Source organism: Arachis hypogaea, chromosome 11, assembly GCF_003086295.3.
Source record: "Arachis hypogaea cultivar Tifrunner chromosome 11, arahy.Tifrunner.gnm2.J5K5, whole genome shotgun sequence".
NCBI classification, from domain to species: Eukaryota; Viridiplantae; Streptophyta; class Magnoliopsida; order Fabales; family Fabaceae; genus Arachis; species Arachis hypogaea.
Window position 1 is genome coordinate 79,763,287 of NC_092046.1, and position 20,895 is coordinate 79,784,181.

Here is a 20,895-nt window from a genome sequence, read left to right on the forward strand (position 1 = left end):
CAGGACAAGGGAAGCAAGGAAGAACCACATTAGTAGCCACGTTAGTCTAATTAACGTGACCACTAACATGGAATGGGAGCTAGCTTACAACATTAATGAGGAAAAGTGAACGCCAATAATGCCTTCGAAAGCCATTATAGCCCACGTTAGTTGCCACGTTAATTACATTAACGTGGAAGCTAATGTGGAGGAGAAGGGAAGCTCCAACGTTAGTGGTAAAAGTGAATACCACTAACGTTGGAAAAGGGGCACACTTGGCCACGTTAAAAGTCGCATTAATTACATTAACGTGAACTCTAACGTGGAAGAAACAAGGAATTGCCAACGTTAGTGACACTCACCTTTGTCACTAACATTGGATTAAGCCACTAGTGTCCACGTTAGTTTCCACGTTAATTACATTAACGTGGAAGCTAACGTGGAGGAAGAATTGATGGATCAACGTTAGTAACACTCACCTTTGTTACTAACGTTGGGAATGGCAATTACTACCACGTTAGAGGCCACGTTAATCTAATTAACGTGAACTCTAACGTGAGAAGGAGAGGCGTTTGGAGTGTTAGTGACAAAGGTAAGTGTCACTAACGCTCTCGAAGAAAGGCAAGCCCACGTTAATGGTCACGTTAGTTATACTAACGTGAACTCTAACATGGGGAAAAGGGGCAATAAGCAACGTCATTGGAAAAGGTGAATGCCAATAACGTTTGCGAAGGACCAAGAGGCGACATTAGTGGTCACGTTAGTGCCACTAACGTTGAAGTTAACGTGGAGCATTTTTTGGCTTGGAACGTTAGTGAAAAAGGTGATCGTCACTAACATTCTCGAACCCACATTTTCACTAAACGTTAACGCTACTAACGTCCTAACTAACGTCCATGCCTAACTCACACTTTTTCTGCAAGCAAAGCTGAGCCCACTGAAGACTGTAACTGCTTCAACTAAAGATCCAAAGGCCCATATCCAAGACTTGAAGAGCCAACTAGAAGATCAGAAAAGTAGTATATATAGGAGTAATTTTGAACTAGATGGAGAACTACACTCTGTATTTTACTTTCTTTGTAACTTCTAGTTCTATTTTGGAAAATGTACTTTTCATTGATGCTTTCCATTTCCAGAGCTATGAACAACTAAACCCCTTTCATTGGGTTAGGGAGCTCTGTTGTAATTTGATGGATCAATAATAGTTTTCATTATTCTTCTTCTTTCTTTTCTCTTGATTTTACCAGAAAGCTTTCAATCTTCATCCTATTGGGTAGTTGTCTTGGAAAAGAAGCTATTCATACTTGGATCTCTTCGGACCTTGGAAAAGGAATGAAGAGATCATGCTAGAAATGCTTTCTCCTGTTGGACCAAATTGGGGTTTGGATGGATATGGTGACATATAATCCTACCAACACTTTGATTTGGGAATACATGTGGTATAATCAGTGACCATATTTCATCTCTTCTCATGAGCAATTATACCAAGGAATTGGCTATTGATCAAGATTTGAGAGATTGGGTTGCCAAGGAATTGGAATCCAATCACTTAAGATTGCTAAGGAGATCAATGAATGCATTGATTAAGGAAGAGATGAGAATGAACTTGATCCGGAGAATACAACATCTCCTGAGCCCAATGAATCCCTTACTTCTGATTTTACCCATTCTTTTTACTTTCTGCCATTTACCTTTATATTCATTTCCCCAAATCCCCATTTAAGATTCTGCAATTTACTTTCCGTCATTTACATTCCGTCATTTACTTCCAGTAATTACATTTTCTGTTATTTACTTTCCCGCCATTTACTTTTCTGCAAATCTCAACTCAATTCCTGCTTAGCTCAACTAGAACATTCCTCTGATTAAAGTTGCTTGACCAATCAATCCCTGTGGGATTCGACCTCACTCTATTATGAGTTTTTACTTGACGACAATTCGGTATACTTGCTGAGGGAAAATTGTTGAGAGACAAGTTTCCATGCATCAAGTTTATGGCGCCGTTGCCGGAGATTGATTTTGTATCAACAATGATTAAATTGGTGGATAACTAGATTGAGCATTTTTCTTTTATTTGATTTAATTTCTGTTTGAGTGATTTACTTTCAGTTTTAGTTATTTTCTTTCCTTTATCCCTTACCCGTTTGTGGTGTTCTCTTATTTGTTACAATTCAGTTCACTAACCCACTAACTGTTTGATATATTGCATCACTCACACTAACAGCATTTCTAACAAGAATACTTCCTGAATTTATTTTCTCTCTTGCTTTTGCTCTGTTGGTTGTATGATAGGTAGAAGAAGCGGGGCTTCAACTTCCTTTGATTCTGAACCTGAGAGGACCTTCTTTAGATTAAGGAGGGAAGCAAGAGGAAAGAGAGTCGTTGGTGATGAGGAAGAGGAGTATTTTGAACCAGACATGGATGAGAATATGGAGAACCACCATGAAGAAGAGGCTCACAACCATGGGAGAGAAGGTCCAGTGCATCATGTTGGACAAGAGAGAAGATTTCTAGGCTCTTATATCAACCCAAACCCAGCAAACTGTGGAAGTATCATTCAAAAGCCAACCATACATGCCAATAACTTTGAATTAAAGCCACAGCTCATCACCCTTGTTCAGAACAACTGTTCATTCGGAGGAAGTGTCCAAGAAGATCCCAATCAACATCTAACCACCTTCCTGAGGTATGTGATACTGTGAAGTCTAATGGTGTTCATCCTGACACCTATAGATTACTTTTGTTCCCCTTTTCACTCAAGGACAAAGCATCTAAATGGAAGGAGTCTTTCCCGAAGGAGAGTTTAACAACCTGGGAAGATGTGGTGAACAAATTCTTGGCGAGATTCTATCCTCCTCAAAGAATCAATAGGTTGAGAGCTGAGGTACAAACCTTCACACAACAAGATGGTGAAACTCTCTATGAAGCATGGGAGAGGTTTAAGGACTTGACAAGAAGGTGCCCACCAGACATGTTCAATGAATAGGTGCAGTTACATATTTTCTTTGAAGGTCTTTGGTGCACGAAATTGTGATGTCCAGGCTCAAACAATCCCTGGCAACGTGAGCAACTTGGTACGCGCAATCGTGATTACACTTTGATCGTATAAAATTCATGGCTCTTTCTTTCCCTGGCAATGGCGCCAAGAACATGGTGCCAATACCATGGTTCACAACTTCGATACAACTAACCAGCAAGTGCACTGGGTCGTCCAAGTAATACCTTACGTGAGTAAGGGTCGAATCCCACGGAGATTGTTGGTATGAAGCAAGCTATGGTCACCTTGCAAATCTTAGTTAGGCAGATATAAATTGATAATGATGTTTTCGAATAATAAATAATAAAATAGGGATAGAGGTACTTATGTAAATCATTGGTAGGAATTTTAGATAAGTGAATGGAGATGCTTTTCGTTCCTCTGAACCTCTGCTTTCCTGCTATCTTCATCCAATCAGTCTTACTCCTTTCCATGGCTGGCTTTATGCAAGAGCATCACCGTTGTCAGTGGCTACATCCCCTCCTCTCAGTGAAAAATATGCTCACATGCTCTGTCACATCACGGCTAATCATCTGTCGGTTCTCGATTATGCTGGAATAGGATTCACCCTCCTTTTGCGTCTGTCACTAACGCCCAACAATCGCGAGTTTGAAGCTCGTCACAGTCATTCAATCATTGAATCCTACTCGAAATACCACAGACAAGGTTTAGACTTTCCGGATTCTCTTGAATGCCGCCATCATTCTAGCTTACGCCACGAAGATTCCGGTTAAGAGATCTAAGAGATATTCATTCTAGCTTATTTCATGTAGAATGGAAGTGTTTGTCAGGCACGTGTTCATAGGGGAGAATGGTGATGAGCGTCACACATAATCATCACCTTCATCACATTCTTGGGTGCGAATGGATATCTTAGAAGCGAAATAAGATGAATTGAATAGAAAACAGAAGTACTTTGCATTAATCTTTGAGGAACAGCAGAGCTCCACACCTTAATCTATGGAGTGTAGAAACTCTACCGTTGAAAATACATAAGTGAAAGGTCCAGGCATGGCCGAATGGCCAGCCCCTCTGATCTAAGAACCAGGCGTCCAAAGATTATCAAAAGATCAAAAGATAATCCAAAGATGTCAAATACAATAGTGAAATGTCCTACTTATAATAAACTGGCTACTAGGGTTTACATGAGTAAGAAATTGATGCATAAATCCACTTCCGGGGCCCACTTGGTGTGTGCTTGGGCTGGGCTTTGAGTGTTGCGCGTGTAGAGGTCCTTTTTGGAGTTGAACGCCAGTTTTTGTGCCAGTTTGGGCGTTCAACTCTGGTTTTGGCTCCTTTTCTGGCGCTGGACGCCAGATTTGGGTAGAAAGCTGGTGTTGAACGACAGTTTACGTCGTCTATTCTTGGCCAAAGCATGGATTATTATATATTGCTGGAAATCCCTGGATGTCTACTTTCCAACGCAATTGGAAGCGCGCCATTACGAGTTCTGTAGCTCCAGAAAATCCACTTTGAGTGCAGGGAGGTCAGAATCCAACAGCATCAGCAGTCCTTCTTCAACCTCTGAATCTGATTTCTGCTCAAGTCCCTCAATTTCAGCCAGAAAATACCTGAAATCACAGAAAAACACACAAACTCATAGTAAAGTCCAGAAATATGAATTTAACATAAAAACTAATGAAAACATCCCTAAAAGTAACTAGATCCTACTAAAAACATACTAAAAACAATGCCAAAAAGCGTATAAATTATCCGCTCATCACAACACCAAACTTAAATTGTTGCTTGTCCCCAAGAAACTGAAAATCAAATAGGATAAAAAGAAGAGAATATACTATAAATTCCAAACTATCAATGAAACATAGCTCCAATCAAATGAGCAGGACTTATAGCTTTTTGCCTCTTGAATAGTTTTGGCATCTCACTTTATCCATTGAGGTTCAGAATGATTGGCATCTATAGGAACTCAGGGTTCAGATAGTGTTATTGATTTTCCTAGTTCAGTATGATGATTCTTGAACACAGCTATTTTATGAGTCTTGGCCGTGGCCCTAAGCACTTTGTTTTCCAGTATTACCACCGGATACATAAATGCCACAGACACATAATTGAGTGAACCTTTTCAGATTGTGACTCAGCTTTGCTAAAGTCCCCAATTAGAGGTGTCCAGGGTTCTTAAGCACACTCTTTTTTTGCTTTGGACCTTGACTTTAACCGCTCAGTCTCAAGTTTTCACTTGACACCTACACGCCACAAGCACATGGTTAGGGACAGCTTGGTTTAGCCGCTTAGACCAGGATTTTATTCCTTTAGGCCCTCCTATCCACTGATGCTCAAAGCCTTGGGATCCTTTTTATTTGCCCTTGCCTTTTGGTTTTAAGGGTTATTGGCTTTTTGCTCTTGCCTCTTGGTTTTAAGAGCTTTTGGCTTTTTCTGCTTGCTTTTTCTTTTTCTTTCTATTTTTTTTCGCCTTTTTTTTTCTCTTTTTTTTTGCAAGCTTTGTTCTTTGCTGCTTTTTCTTGCTTCAAGAATCATTTTTATGATTTTTCAGATTATCAAATAACATGTCTCCTAGTCATCATTCTTTCAAGAGCCAACATATTTAACATTCTTAAACAACAACTTCAAAAGACATATGCACTGTTCAAGCATACATTCAGAAAACAAGAAGCATTGCCACCACATCAATATAATTAAGCTAAGTTCAAGGATAAATTCAAAACTCATGTACTTCTTGTTCTTTTGAATTAAAACATTTTTCTTTTAAGAGAGGTGATGGATTCATAGGACATTTATAACTTTAAGACAAAGTTACTAACTACTAATGATCATGTAATGAAGACACAAACATAGATAAGCACATAACATAGAAAACGAAAAATAGAAGAAATAAAAACAAGGAATGAATCCACCTTAGTGATGGTGGCGTTTCCTTCTTGAGGAACCAATGATGTCCTTGAGCTCTTCTATGTCTCTTCCTTGTCTTTGTTGCTCCTCCCTCATTGCTTTTTGATCTTCTCTTATTTCATGAAGCATGATGGAGTGCTCTTGATGTTCCACCCTTAGTTGTCCCATATTGGAACTCAATTCTCCTAGGGAGGTGTTGATTTGCTCCCAATAGTTTTGTGGAGGAAAGTGCATTTGAGGCATCTCCGGGATCTCATGGTGATGAGCTTCATATGCCTCTTGAGCTCCATGAATGGGCTCTCTTGCTTGCTCCATCTTTTTCTTAGTGATGGGCTTGTCCTCTTTGATGAGGATATCTCCCTCTATGTCAATCCCAGCCGAATTGCATAGGTGGCAGATGAGGTGAGGAAAGGCTAACCTTGCCATAGTGGAGGACTTGTCAGCCACCTTGTAGAGTTCTTGAGGTATAATCTCATGAACTTCCACCTCTTCTCCAATCAGGATACTATGGATCATGATGGCCCGGTCTATAGTAACTTCAGACCGGTTGCTAGTGGGAATGATTGAGCATTGAATGAACTCCAACCATCCTCTAGCTACAGGCTTGAGGTCCAATCTTCTTAGTTGAACCGGCTTGCCTTTAGAGTCAACCATCCATTGAGCTCCTTCTACACATATGTCCATAAGGACTTGGTCCAACCTTTGATCAAAGTTGACTCTCCTTGTGTAGGGGCGTGCGTTCTCTTCCATGTTTGGCAAGTTGAACGCCAACCTCACATTTTCCGGACTAAAATCTAAGTATTTCCCCCGAACCATTGTAACATAGTTCTTTGGATCCGGGTTCTTACTTTGATCATGGTTCTTGGTGATCCATGCATTGGCATAGAACTCTTGAACCATTAGGATGCCGACTTGTTGGATGGGATTTGTTAGAACTTCCCAACCTCTTCTTTGAATTTCATGTCGGATCTCCGGATACTCATTTCTTTTGAGTTTGAAAGGGACCTCAGAGATCACCTTCTTCTTGGCCACAACATCATAGAAGTGGTCTTGATGGGCTTTGGAGATGAACCTTTCCATCTCCCATGACTCGGATGTGGAAGCTTTTGTCTTCCCTTTCCCCTTTCTAGAGGATTCTCCGGTCTTAGGTGCCATCAATGGTAATGGAAAAACAAAAAGCTTATGCTTTTACCATACCAAACTTAGAATTTTGCTTGCCCTCGAGCAATAAAAGAAAGAATAGATGAAGAAGAAGAAGAAATAGAGGAGAGGGAGAGGGTGATGTGGTTCGGCCAAGAAGGGTGTAGAGGGGTGTGTTGTGTGACTTTGATGGAGAATGGAGGGCTTTATATAGGGAAGGGAGGGGGGAAAGGTTTCGGCCATATGGGTGGGTTTGGGTGGGAAATTGGTTTTGAATTTTGAAGGTAGGTGGAGTTTATGAGGTAGGTTTATGGGGAAGAGTGGATGGATGTGAGTGGTGAAGAGGTGATGGGGAAGAGAGTTTATGGGGTTGTGTGAAAGAGAGTGGTGAGAAAAAGTGAGTGGAGGTAGGTGGGGATCCTGTGGGGTCCACAGATCCTGAGGTGTTCAAGGATTTACATCCCTGCACCCATTAGGCATGTAAAAATGCCTTTGCACACAACTCTGGGCGTTCAGCGCCAGGTTGGTGGCCATTTTGGGTGTTCAACGCCCATTTGTGTGCCATTTCTGGCGTTGAACACCAGAACCATGCCTGTTCTGGCGTTCAGCGCCCAGAAGCTGCCCATTTTGGGCGTTCAGCGCCAGAACCATGCCTGTTCTGGCGTTCAGCGCCCAGAAGCTGCCCATTTTGGGCGTTCAGCGCCAGAACCATGCTCTGTTCTGGCGCTGAACGCCAGACAGATGCTCCTCCAGGGTGTGATTTTTCTTCTGCTGTTTTTGATTCTGTTTTCAATTTTTATATTTATTTTGGGACTCCACATGATCATGAACCTACAAAGACATATAACTAAGAAAAATATAGTTAGATAAATAAACATTGGGTTGCCTCCCAACAAGTGCTTCTTTAATGTCAATAGCTTGACAGTGGGCTCTCATGGAGCCTCACAGATGTGCAGAGCTTTGTTGAGACTTTCCAACACCAAACTTAGAGTTTGGATATGGGAGTTCAACACCAAACTTAAAGTTTGGTTGTGGCCTCCCAACACCAAACTTAGAGTTTGACTGTGGGGGCTCTGGTTGACTCTGCTTTGAGAGAAGCTTTTCATGCTTCCTCTCCATGGTTGCAGAGGGAGATCCTTGAGTTGTAAACACAAGGTTGTCCTCATTCCATTGAAGGACTAGTTCACCTCTGTCAACATCAATCACAGCTCTTGCTGTGGCCAGGAAAGGTCTTCCTAGGATGATGGATTCATCCTCTTCCTTTCCAGTATCCAGGACTATGAAATCAGCAGGGATGTAAAGGCCTTCAACCTTTACTAACACGTCCTCTACTTGTCCATAAGCCTGTTTTCTTGAGCTGTCTGCCATCTCTAATGAGATTTTAGCAGCTTGCACCCCATAGATTCCCAGTTTCTCTATTACAGAGAGGGGCATGAGGTTTATTCCTGAACCAAGGTCACATAGAGCCTTAAAGATCATGGTGCCTATGGTACAGGGTATTATGAACTTTCCAGGATCTTGTCTCTTCTGAGGCAATGTCAGTTGATCCAGATCACTTAGTTCATTGATGAACAAGGGAGGTTCAACTTCCCAAGTATCAATGCCAAATAATTTGGCATTCAGCTTCATGATTGCACCAAGAAACTTGGCAGTTTGCTCTTCAGTAACATCCTCATTCTCTTCAGAAGAGGAATACTCATCAGAGCTCATGAAGGGCATAAGGAGGTTCAATGAAATCTCTATGGTCTCTAGATGAGCTTCAGAGTCCTTTTGTTCCTCAGAAGGAAGCTCCTTATTGGTCACTGGACGTCTCAGGAGGTCTTCCTCCTTGGGATTCACGTCCTCCTCTCCCTCATTGGATTTGGCCATTTTGCTTATGTCAATGGCCTTGCACTCTCCTTTTGGGTTCTCTTCTGTATTGCTTGGGAGAGTACTGGGAGGGATTTCAGTGATCTTTTTACTCATTTGGCCCACTTGTGCTTCCAAATTTCTAATGGAAGATCTTGTTTCATTCATAAAACTCACAGTGGCCTTGGATAGATCAGAGACTAGATTTGCTAAATTAGAAGCATTTTGTTCAGAGTTCTCTGTCTGTTGCTGAGTGGATGATGGAAAAGGTTTATTATTGTTAACCTGTTTCTTCCACCATTATTAAAGCCTTGTTGAGGATTTTGATCTTTCCATGAGAAATTTGGATGATTTCTCCATGATGAGTTATAGGTGTTTCCATAAGGTTCACCTAAGTAATTCACCTCTGCTATTGCAGGGTTCTCAGGATCATAAGCTTCTTCTTCATAAGAAGCCTCTTGAGTACTGTTGGATGCAGCTTGCATTCCATTCAGACTCTGAGAGATCATATTGATTTGCTGAGTCAATATTTTGTTCTGAGCCAATATGGCATTCAGAGTATCAACTTCAAGAACTCCCTTCTTCATAGGCGTCCCATTATTCACAGGATTCCTTTCAGAAGTGTACATGAACTGGTTATTAGCAACCATGTCAATGAGTTCTTGAGCTTCTGCAGGCATTTTCTTTAGGTGAATGGATCCACCTGCAGAAGTGTCCAGTGACATCTTTGATAGCTCAGATAAACCATCATAGAATATATCCAGGATGGTCCATTCTGAAAGCATGTCAGAAGGACACTTTTTGGTCAACTGTTTGTATCTTTCCCAAGCTTCATAGAGGGATTCACCTTCTTTCTGTCTGAAGGTTTGAACATCAGCTCTAAGCTTGCTCAGCTTTTGAGGAGGAAAGTACTTGGCTAAGAAAGCCGTGACCAGCTTATCCCAAGAGTTCAGGCTGTCTTTGGGTTGAGAATCCAACCAGAATCTAGCTCTGTCTCTTACAGCAAAAGGGAAAAGCATAAGCCTGTAGACTTCAGGATCTACTCCATTAGTCTTAACAGTACCATATATCTGCAAGAATTCAGTTAAGAACTGAAAAGGATCTTCAGATGAAAGTCCATGAAACTTGCAGTTCTGCTGCATCAGAGAAACTAATTGAGGTTTCAGCTCAAAGTTGTTTGCTCCAATGGCAGGAATGGAGATGCTTCTTCCATGTAAATTGGAATTAGGTGCAGTAAAGTCACCAAGCATCTTCCTTACATTATTATTATTTTCGACTGCCATCTCCTCTTCCTGTTCGAAAATTTCTGAAAGGTTATCTCTGGATTGTTGTATTTTAGCTTCTCTTAGTTTCCTTTTCAGAGTCCTTTCAGGTTCTGGATCTGCTTCAACAAGAATGTTCTTATCCTTGCTCCTGCTCATATGACAAAGAAGAGGGCACACAAAAATAATAACAATAGGGATCCTCTTTACCACAGTATAAAGGTCCTTATGTGAGTAGAAGAAAAGAAGAAGAAGAAATTCGAACACAGATGGAGAGGGGGTTCGAATTTAGTGAGTGATGTGAAGGAAAGATGTTAGTATATCAATAAACAAATAGAAGAAGATGAGAGGGGGAAGTGAATTTTCGAAAACAATTTTTGAAAAAGAGTTAGTGATTTTTGAAAATAGTTTTTGAAAAATGTTAGTAGTTTTCGAAAAATTTTTTAAAATCAAAAATAAAAATAATTAGTTAATTAAAAAGAAATTTTTGAAAAAGGGGGGAGATATTTTCGAAAATTAGAGAGAGAGAGTTAGTTAGGTAGTTTTGAAAAAGTTAAGAAACAAAAAAAAAGTTAGTTAGTTAGTTGAAACAAATTTTGAAAAGATAAGAAGTTAGGAGGTTAGAAAAGATATTTTGAAATTAGATTTTTGAAAAAGGTAAGATAAGAAGATATTTTTGAAAAGATATGATTTGAAATTGGTTTTGAAAAATATTTGATTTTTAAAATCACAATTAATGACTTGATTCACAAGAAATCACAAGATATGATTCTAGAACTCAAAGTTTGAATCTTTCTTAACAAGTAAGTAACAAACTTGAAATTTTTGAATCAAAACATTAATTGATTATGTTATTTTCGAAAATTTGATATAAAAATAAGAAAAAGATTTTTGAAAAAAATATTTTTGGAATTTTCGAAAATAACTACGAATTTTTGAAAAAGATTTGATTTTTGAAAAAGATAAGATTTTCAAATTGAAAATTTGATTTGACTCATAAGAAACAACTTGATTTTAAAAATTTTTTAAAAGGTCAACTCAAATTTTCGAATTTGATGAGAGAAAAAGGGAAAGATATTTTTTTTTTGATTTTTGAATTTTTATGATGCAAGAGAAAAACACTAAAATGATGCAATGCATGAAATTTTTAGATCAAAACATGTGATGCATGCAAGAATGCTATGAATGTCAAGATGAACACCAAGAACACTATGAATGCCAAGATGAACATCATAGACACAATTTTGAAAAACTTTTAATGCAAAGAAAACATGCAAGACACCAAACTTAGAATTCTTTAATGCTTAGGCACTAAGAATTCAAGAATGCATATGAAAAACACCATACAACACAAAACAAAAAAAATCATCAAGATCAAACAAGAAGACTTACCAAGAACAACTTGAAGATCATGAAGAACACTATGAATGCATGAAATTTTCGAAAAATGCAAGATGCACATGCAAATGACACCAAACTTATGACATGACTCATGACTCAAACAAGAAACACAAAAAATGTTTTTGATTTTTATGATTTTCTAATTTTTTTGGATTTTTTCGAAAATTATATGAAAAAGAAAAAATAAGGATTCCAAAATTTTTAACATGAATTCCAGGAATCTTGCATTCTTAGTCTAAAGCTTCAGTCCAGGAATTAGACATGGCTCACTAGACAGCCAAGCTTTCAATGAAAGCTCCGGTCCAAAACACTAGACATGGCCAATGGCCAGCCAAGCTTCAGCATGTAATTCAGACATGACATGCCTGACATACTCATTCCCAAAGGAATTAGACATGGCTTTACAGCCAGCCAGGCTTCAACATGTTTCATGAAACACTAGAATTCATTCTTAAAAATTTTGAAAAAAATTTTTGAAAACATTTTTATATTATTTTTTCGAAAACAAATGAGAAAATTTTGAAATATTTTTGAAAAATTTTTGAAAAGAAAACGAAAAGAAAGTTACCTAATCTGAGCAACAAGATGAACCGTCAGTTGTCCAAACTCAAACAATCCCCAGCAACGGCGCCAAAAACTTGGTGCACGAAATTGTGATGTCCAGGCTCAAACAATCCCTAGCAACGTGAGCAACTTGGTACGCGCAATCGTGATTACACTTTGATCGTATAAAATTCATGGCTCTTTCTTTCCCTGGCAATGGCGCCAAGAACATGGTGCCAATACCATAGTTCACAACTTCGATACAACTAACCAGCAAGTGCACTGGGTCGTCCAAGTAATACCTTACGTGAGTAAGGGTCGAATCCCACGGAGATTGTTGGTATGAAGCAAGCTATGGTAACCTTGCAAATCTCAGTTAGGCAGATATAAATTGATAATGATGTTTTCGAATAATAAATAATAAAATAGGGATAGAGGTACTTATGTAAATCATTGGTAGGAATTTCAGATAAGCGAATGGAGATGCTTTTCGTTCCTCTGAACCTCTGCTTTCCTGCTATCTTCATCCAATCAGTCTTACTCCTTTCCATGGCTGGCTTTATGCAAGGGCATCACCGTTGTCAGTCGCTACATCCCCTCCTCTTAGTGAAAAATATGCTCACATGCTCTGTCACAGCACGGCTAATCATCTGTCAGTTCTCGATCATGCTGGAATAGGATTCACCCTCCTTTTGCGTCTGTCACTAACGCCCAACAATCGCGAGTTTGAAGCTCGTCACAGTCATTCAATCATTGAATCCTACTCGGAATACCACAGACAAGGTTTAGACTTTCCGGATTCTCTTGAATGCCGCCATCATTCTAGCTTACGCCACGAAGATTCCGGTTAAGAGATCTAAGAGATATTCATTCTAGCTTATTTCATGTAGAACGGAAGTGTTTGTCAGGCACGTGTTCATAGGGGAGAATGGTGATGAGCGTCACACATAATCATCACCTTCATCACGTTCTTGGGTGCGAATGGATATCTTAGAAGCAAAATAAGATGAATTGAATAGAAAACAGAAGTACTTTGCATTAATCTTTGAGGAACAGCAGAGCTCCACACCTTAATCTATGGAGTGTAGAAACTCTACCGTTGAAAATACATAAGTGAAAGGTCCAGGCATGGCCGAATGGCCAGCCCCTCTGATCTAAGAACCAGGCGTCCAAAGATTATCAAAGGATCAAAAGATAATCCAAAGATGTCAAATACAATAGTGAAATGTCCTATTTATAATAAACTGGCTAATAGGGTTTACATGAGTAAGTAATTGATGCATAAATCCACTTCCGGGGCCCACTTGGTGTGTGCTTGGGCTGGGCTTTGAGTGTTGCGCGTGTAGAGGTCCTCCTTGGAGTTGAACGCCAGTTTTTGTGCCAGTTGGGGCGTTCAACTCTGGTTTTGGCTCCTTTTCTGGCGCTGGACGCCAGATTTGGATAGAAAGCTGGCGTTGAACGCCAGTTTACGTCGTCTATTCTTGGCCAAAGTATGGACTATTATATATTGCTGGAAAGCCCTAGATGTCTACTTTCCAACGCAATTGGAAGCGCGCCATTTCGAGTTCTGTAGCTCCAGAAAATTCACTTTGAGTGCAGGGAGGTCAGAATCCAACAGCATCAGCAGTCCTTCTTCAACCTCTGAATCTGATTTCTGCTCAAGTCCCTCAATTTCAGCCAGAAAATACCTGAAATCACAGAAAAACACACAAACTCATAGTAAAGTCCAGAAATGTGAATTTAACTTAAAAACTAATGAAAACATCCCTAAAAGTAACTAGATCCTACTAAAAACATACTAAAAACAATGCCAAAAAGCGTATAAATTATCCGCTCATCAGTCTTTCTTACGAATCAAAGAAGGCAGTAGACAACTCATCCGGGGGATCTCTGAACAAGAAGAAGACCATTGAAGAAGCCATAGATGTCATTGAGACTGTAGCTGAGAATGATTACTTCTATGCTTCTGAAAGAGGCAACACTAGAGGAGTGATAGAGCTAAACAACGTGGATGTACTGCTGGCTCAAAACAAGATGATCACCAAGTAGCTGGCTGACCTTACCAAGAAGACGGAAAGGAACCAAGTAGCTGCAATCACCACCTCATCAGCAGCTCAAGAAGGAGTGAATGCAAAGGCAGAGGATGACCAGGAACAAGCCAGCTACATTGGAAACTCACCTAGGCAGACCCATGATCTATACTCTAAAACTTATAATCCTGGTTGGAGGAACCACCCAAACTTTGGGTGGGGAAATCAACAAGATCAAGGCCAAGATCAGAGACGTGACAACCCCAACAACAATGCAGCTCACCAACATTCCACACAGAGATCATATCAGCACCCACCTAACAACACCTCTCAACACCCATATCAAAACCAAAATGGCCCTTCTCATCCCTCAAATATCAACTAACCATCATCCGAAGATAGACTCTCAAGGATTGAGACTCTACTTGAAGGCATATGTAAGGAAATCCAAGATAACAAGGTGTTCAAGGAGGAGGTGCGAGCCAATATCAAAAACCAGGGAGACACCATCAAGAGGCTAGAATTTCAAGTGGGATATCTCTCTGAGAAGATTCCCAAACCTACTGACAGCTTCCCAAGTGACACGGAGAAAAACCCGAGAGGTGAAGCAAAGAAAGTAAGATGGGAAGAATGCAAGATGGTCACTATAAGTGATAGGGGGACTGAGGAAGAGCTGAACAAACCCTTCGAACACTCAGGAGATACTTCAGCAGAGAAGCAGGAAGAGGGTCACCAATAAACCAAAATTACACAGAAGAAGATTCTGAACCTCTATGCAACTTTTCCCCAAAGACTCAAGGGTGGTGTAGAAAAGAGAATATACTCAAAGTTTCTTGATATGTTTGCATCTCTCCATGTAAACATACCATTCATCAAGGCTCTCCAACAAATGCCCTCATACATTAAGTGCATGAAGGAGCTGCTGACCAGGAAAAGCTCACTCAAAGGAGGGCAAACAATAGTGATGAATAAGGAGTGCAGTGCTCTCATTCAACCAAAGTTGCCTACAAAAAAGAAGGATCCAGGGAGTTTTCACATCCCCTGTGCCATAGGAGAAATAATGCTTGATAAAGGACTCTGTGACCTGGGAGCAAGCATCAACTTAATGCCTTTATCCCTTATGAAGAAGCTGCAGATCAATGAGCTAATGCCCACAGACGTAGTCATCAGGCTGACTGACAAAACTCAAAAACAAGCAGTAGGAGTGGTTGAAAACGTGTTGGTGAAGGTTGGGAACTACTTCCTTCCCACAGACTTTCTCATATTGGAAATGGAAGAGAGTCACCTTCACCCAATCATATTGGGAAGACCATTCCTAGTTACAGCCAGAGAGCTTATAGATGTGGAGCGAGGAGAGCTAATACTAAGGATACATGATGAACAACTCGCATTCAATGTCTTCAAACCCTCACAAGAGGCAGATCAAGGAAACAAGGAACCCAAGGAAGATCACAACAAAGCACTGGTGGAAGAAACAAGCACTGAAGCACAAACTGTACACTTGGGAATCCCTTTGGTTGGTAAACAAAACAATCAGAAAGTGCCACAGCTAAAGGAAATCAAAGGGGAACCAAAACCACCAGAGTCATATGAGATCAGCAACAAAATTTCTTTGGAAAAAGAGGTCACAAAGAGTAGGGCAACATTAAAAGAAACAATGAAGAAGGCACCAAGGAGATGGAGGAACAAGAAGATCCCTACAGAGGATTTCTCTCCAGGGGATAAAGTGATCTCAGCTTATCTCCCAGTTATCCCACCTCATCTCCCCACCATCCCATCTCAGCTGCCTAAAGTTTTCACGATCAGCAGAATTCTCTCCTTAGAACATGTGGAGATTGGTGCACGAAATCACAATCACACCTTTGCAATTCCGCACAACTAACCAGCAAGTGCACTGGGTCGTCCAAGTAATACCTTACGTGAGTAAGGGTCGATCCCACGGAAATTGTCGGCTTGAAGCAAGCTATGGTTATCTTGTAACTCTTAGTCAGGATATCAATAATTCTTAGATTTAATTGTAAAAAGTAAAAAAACATGAATAAATACTTGTTATGCAGTAATGGAGAACAGGTTGAGGTTTTGGAGATGCTCTGTCTTCTGAATCTCTACTTTCCTACTGTCTTCTTCCTCACGCACGCAAGGTTCCTTCCATGGCAAGCTGTATGTTGGTGGATCACCGTTGTCATTGGCTACCATCCGTCCTCTCAGTGAAAATGGTCCAAATGCGCTGTCACCGTACGGCTAATCATCTGTCGGTTCTCACTCATGCTGGAATAGGATCCATTGATCCTTTTGCGTCTGTCACTACGTCCAGCACTTGTGAGTTTGAAGCTCGTCACAGTCATCCTATCCCAGATCCTACTCAGAATACCATAAACAAGGTTTAGACATTTCGGATCTCAAGAATGTTGCCAATTGATTCTAGCTTATACCACGAAGACTCTGATCTGAATCAGGAGGCTAAGAGATATGCACTCAGTCTAAGATAGAACGGAGGTGGTTATCAGGCACGCATTCATAGGTTGAGAATGGTGATGAGTGTCACGGATCATTACATTCATCAAGTTGAAGTGCGAGTGAATATCTTAGAATAGAAACAAGCGTGATTGAATGGAAAATAGTAGTAATTGCATTAATTCATCAAAACACAGCAGAGCTCCTCACCCCCAACCATGGGGTTTAGAGACTCATGCTGTCAGAAATACAATATGAAACGTGTAAAGTGTCATGAGGTACCAGATGAATCACTAAAAGTAGCTTTTATAATAAACTAGTGATCTAGGGTTACAGAAAATGAGTAAGCTAGAATAGTTAGCGTAGAAATCCACTTCTGGGGCCCACATGGTGTGTGCTTAGGCTGAGCATTGAAGCTTTCACGTGTAGAGACCTTTCTTGGAGTTAAATGCCAGCTTTTGTGCCAGTTTGGGCGTTTAACTCCAGCTTTCATGCCAGTTATGGAGTTTTGACGCCAGAATTTCTATGCTGACATGGAACGCCGGTTTGAGCCATCAAATCTCAGGAAATGTATGTACTATTATATATTGCTGGAAAGCCCAGGATGTCTACTTTCCAACGCAATTAAGAGCGCGCCAATTGGGCTTCTGTAGCTCCAGAAAATCCACTTCGAGTGCAGGGAGGTCAGAATCCAACAGCATCTGTAGTCCTTTTTCAGCCTCTGGATCAGATTTTTGCTCAGGTCCCTCAATTTCAGCCAGAAAATACCTGAAATCACAGAAAAACACACAAACTCATAGTAAAGTCCAGAAATATGATTTTTAAATAAAAACTAATAAAAACATAATAAAAACTAACTAAAATATACTAAAAAATACTAAAAACAATGCCAAAAAGCATATAAATTATCCGCTCATCACAACACCAAACTTAAATTGTTGCTTGTCCCCAAGCAACTAAAAATCAAATAGGATAAAAAGAATAGAATATAAAATAAATTCCAAAAAACATCTATGAAGATCAGTCTTAATTAGATGAGCGGGGCTTTTAGCTTTTTGCTTCTGAACAGTTTTGGCATCTCACTTTATCCTTTTGAAATTCAGAATGATTGGCATCTATAGGAACTCAGAATTCAGATGGTGTTATTGATTTTCCTAGTTCAGTATGTTGATTCTTGAACACAGCTACTTTATGAGTCTTGGTCGTGACCCAAAGCATTTTGTTTTCCAGTATTACCACCGGATACATAAATGCCACAGACACATAACTGGGTGAACCTTTTCAGATTGTGACTCAGCTTTGCTAAAGTCCCCAATTAGAGGTGTCCAGAGCTCTTAAGCACACTCTTTTTTTTGCTTTGGACCACGACTTTAACCGCTCAGTCTCAAGCTCTTCACTTGACACCTTCACGCCACAAGCACATGGTTAGGGACAACTTGGTTTAGCCGCTTAGGCCAGGATTTTATTCCTGTGGGCCCTCCTATCCACTGATGCTCAAAGCCTTGGATCCCCTTTTTTTATTTTACCCTTGCCTTTTGGTTTAAAGGGCTATTGGCTTTTTCTTTCTTTTTATTTTATTATATTTTTTCACCTCTTTTTTTTTCGCAAGCTTTTCACTGCTTTTTCTTGCTTCAAGAATCATTTTTATGATTTTTCAGATTATCAATAACATTTCTCCTTTTCTATCATTCTTTCAAGAGCCAACAATTTTAACATTCATAAACAACAAATTCAAAAATATGCACTGTTTAAGCATTCATTCAGAAAAACAAAAAGTATTGCCACCACATCAAAATAATTAATCTGTTTTACAATTTAAAATTTATGTACTTCTTTTTCTTTTTCAAAAAACATTTTTCATTTAAGAGAGGTGATGGATTCATAGGACATTCATAGCTTTAAGGCATAGACACTAAGACACTAATGATCATGTAATAAGACACAGACATAAATAAAACATAAAGCATTGGGAACGAAAAACAGAAAGTAAAGAACAAGAAAATTAAAGAACGGGTCCACCTTAGTGATGGCGGCTTGTTCTTCCTCTTGAAGATCTTATGACGTGCTTTAGCTCCTCTATGTCTCTTCCTTGCCTTTGTTGCTTCTCTCTCATGGCCTTTTGGTCCTCTCTAATTTTATGGAGGATAGTGGAATGCTCTTGTTGAGGTCCATGAGTGGGCTCTCCTGTTTGCTCCATCCTTTTTTTTAGTGATGGGATTTTAAGATGAATCTCTCCATCTCCCATGACTCGGAGGTAGAAGCTTTTGCCTTCCCTTTCCTCTTTCTAGAGGTTTCTTCGGCCTTAGGTGCCATAAATGGTTATGAAAACATAAAAAGCAATGCTTTTTCCACACCAAACATAGAGGGTTTCCTCGTCCTCGAGCAAAAAAAGAAAGAAGGGAGGAGAAGAAGAAGAAAATAGAGGAGATGGAGATGTGTGAGTGGTTAAGAGGTGATGGGGAAGAGTATTTGGGGAAGGGTGTTATGGGAAGGTGTGAAGAAGAGAGAGAGGTGAAGTAGGTGGGGATCCTGTGGGGTCCACAGATCTTGAGGTGTAAAGGATTTCTCATCCCTGCACCATATTGGCGTGTAAATGCCCCTTGTTTGCCAATCCTGGCGTTAAACGCAAGGTTGCTGCCCATTTCTGGCGTTTAACGCCAGTTTTTCTCCCCTTTCTGGCGTTTAAACGCCAGCTTTGTGCCCATTTCTGGCGTTAAACGCCAGTTCTGTGCCCCTTTCTGGCGTTAAACACCAGCTCTGTGCCCCTTTCTGGCGTTAAACGCCCAGAATGGTGGCAGACTGGGCGTTTAACGCCCATTCTGCTACCCTTACTGGCGTTTAAATGCCAGTAAGCTTCTCCTCCAGGGTGTGCTATTTTTAATACTATTTTTCATTTTGTTCTTGCTTTTTCAGTTGTTTTTGTGACTTCACATGATCATCAACCTACAGAAAACATAAAATAACAATAGAAAATAAATAGATATAATAAAATTGGGTTGCCTCCTAACAAGCGCTTCTTTATTGTCTTTAGCTGGACCTTGACTGAGTTTTATTCTAGTCTCAGTTTTGAGCATTCTTGCTCAAAATTGCTTTCAAGATAGTGTTTGATTCTCTGTCCATTAACAATGAACTTTTTGTCAGAATCAATATCCTGAAGCTCAACATATCCATATGGTGACAGACTTGTAATCACATATGGTCCTCTCCACAGGGATTTTAATTTCCCTGGGAATAAGCTAAGTCTAGAGTTAAACAGCAGAACCTTCTGTCCTGGCTCAAAAAATCTAGATGACAGTTTCTTGTCATGCCACCTTTTTGCTTTTTCCTTATAAATTTTTGCATTTTCAAAAGCATTGAGTCTAAATTCCTCTAGCTCATTCAGCTGGAGCAATATTTTCTCTCCAGCTAACTTAGCATCCAGGTTTAGGAATCTGGTTGCCCAGTAGGCCTTATGTTCCAGTTCCACAGGCAGATGACAGGCCTTGCCATACACAAGCTGGTATGGAGAGGTTCCTATAGGAGTCTTGAATGTTGTTCTGTATGCCCACAGAGCATCATCCAAGCTTTTTGCCCAATCCTTTCTACGAGCAATTACAGTCCGTTCCAGGATTCTTTTTAGTTCTCTATTAGAGACTTCATCCTGCCCATTTGTCTGTGGGTGATATGGATTTGCTACTTTATGGCTAATTCCATATCGGACCATAGCAGAGTATAGTTGTTTATTGCAGAAATGAGTGCCTCCGTCACTGATTAGTACTCTAGGGACGCCAAATCTGCTGAAGATATGTTTTTGGAGGAACTTTAGCACGGTCTTAGTATCATTAGTAGGTGTGGCAATTGCTTCTACCCATTTAGATACGTAGTCTACTGCCACCAGAATGTAAGTGTTTGAGTATGATGGTGGGAAAGGACCCATGAAGTCAATACCCCATACATCAAACAACTCAATCTCTAAGATCCCTTGTTAAGGCATGGCATAACCATGAGGCAAGTTGCCAGCTCTTTGGCAACTGTCACAGTTACGTACAAACTCTCGGACATCTCTGTGGAGGGTAGGCCAGTAGAACCCACATTGGAGGACCTTAGTGGCTGTTCGCTCACCTCTGAAATGTCCTCCATATTGTGATCCATGGCAATGCCATAGGATCTTCTGTGCCTCTTCTCTGGGCACGCATCTGCGGATCATTCCGTCTGCACATCTCTTAAAGAGATATGGTTCATCCCATAAGTAGTACTTTGCATCAGAAATTAGTTTTTTCATTTACTGCCTGCTGTACTCCTTGGGTATAAACCTCACAGCTTTATAATTTGCAATGTCTGGAAACCATGGTGC

General features: G+C 40.2%; 2 non-coding genes across 2 annotated transcripts; one reads left to right on the plus strand and one right to left on the minus strand.

Moving 5' to 3' along the window:
- Positions 1–2,848: 2,848 nt before the first annotated feature.
- On the minus strand, positions 2,849–2,952 carry LOC112726109 (small nucleolar RNA R71). Its single transcript, XR_003165175.1, has one exon. It is a non-coding gene; the product is annotated as a small nucleolar RNA R71 (small nucleolar RNA).
- Positions 2,953–9,651: 6,699 nt separating this feature from the next.
- LOC112724615 (small nucleolar RNA R71) lies at positions 9,652–9,759 on the plus strand. Its single transcript, XR_003163770.1, has one exon. It is a non-coding gene; the product is annotated as a small nucleolar RNA R71 (small nucleolar RNA).
- The last annotated feature ends 11,136 nt before the right edge of the window (positions 9,760–20,895 follow it).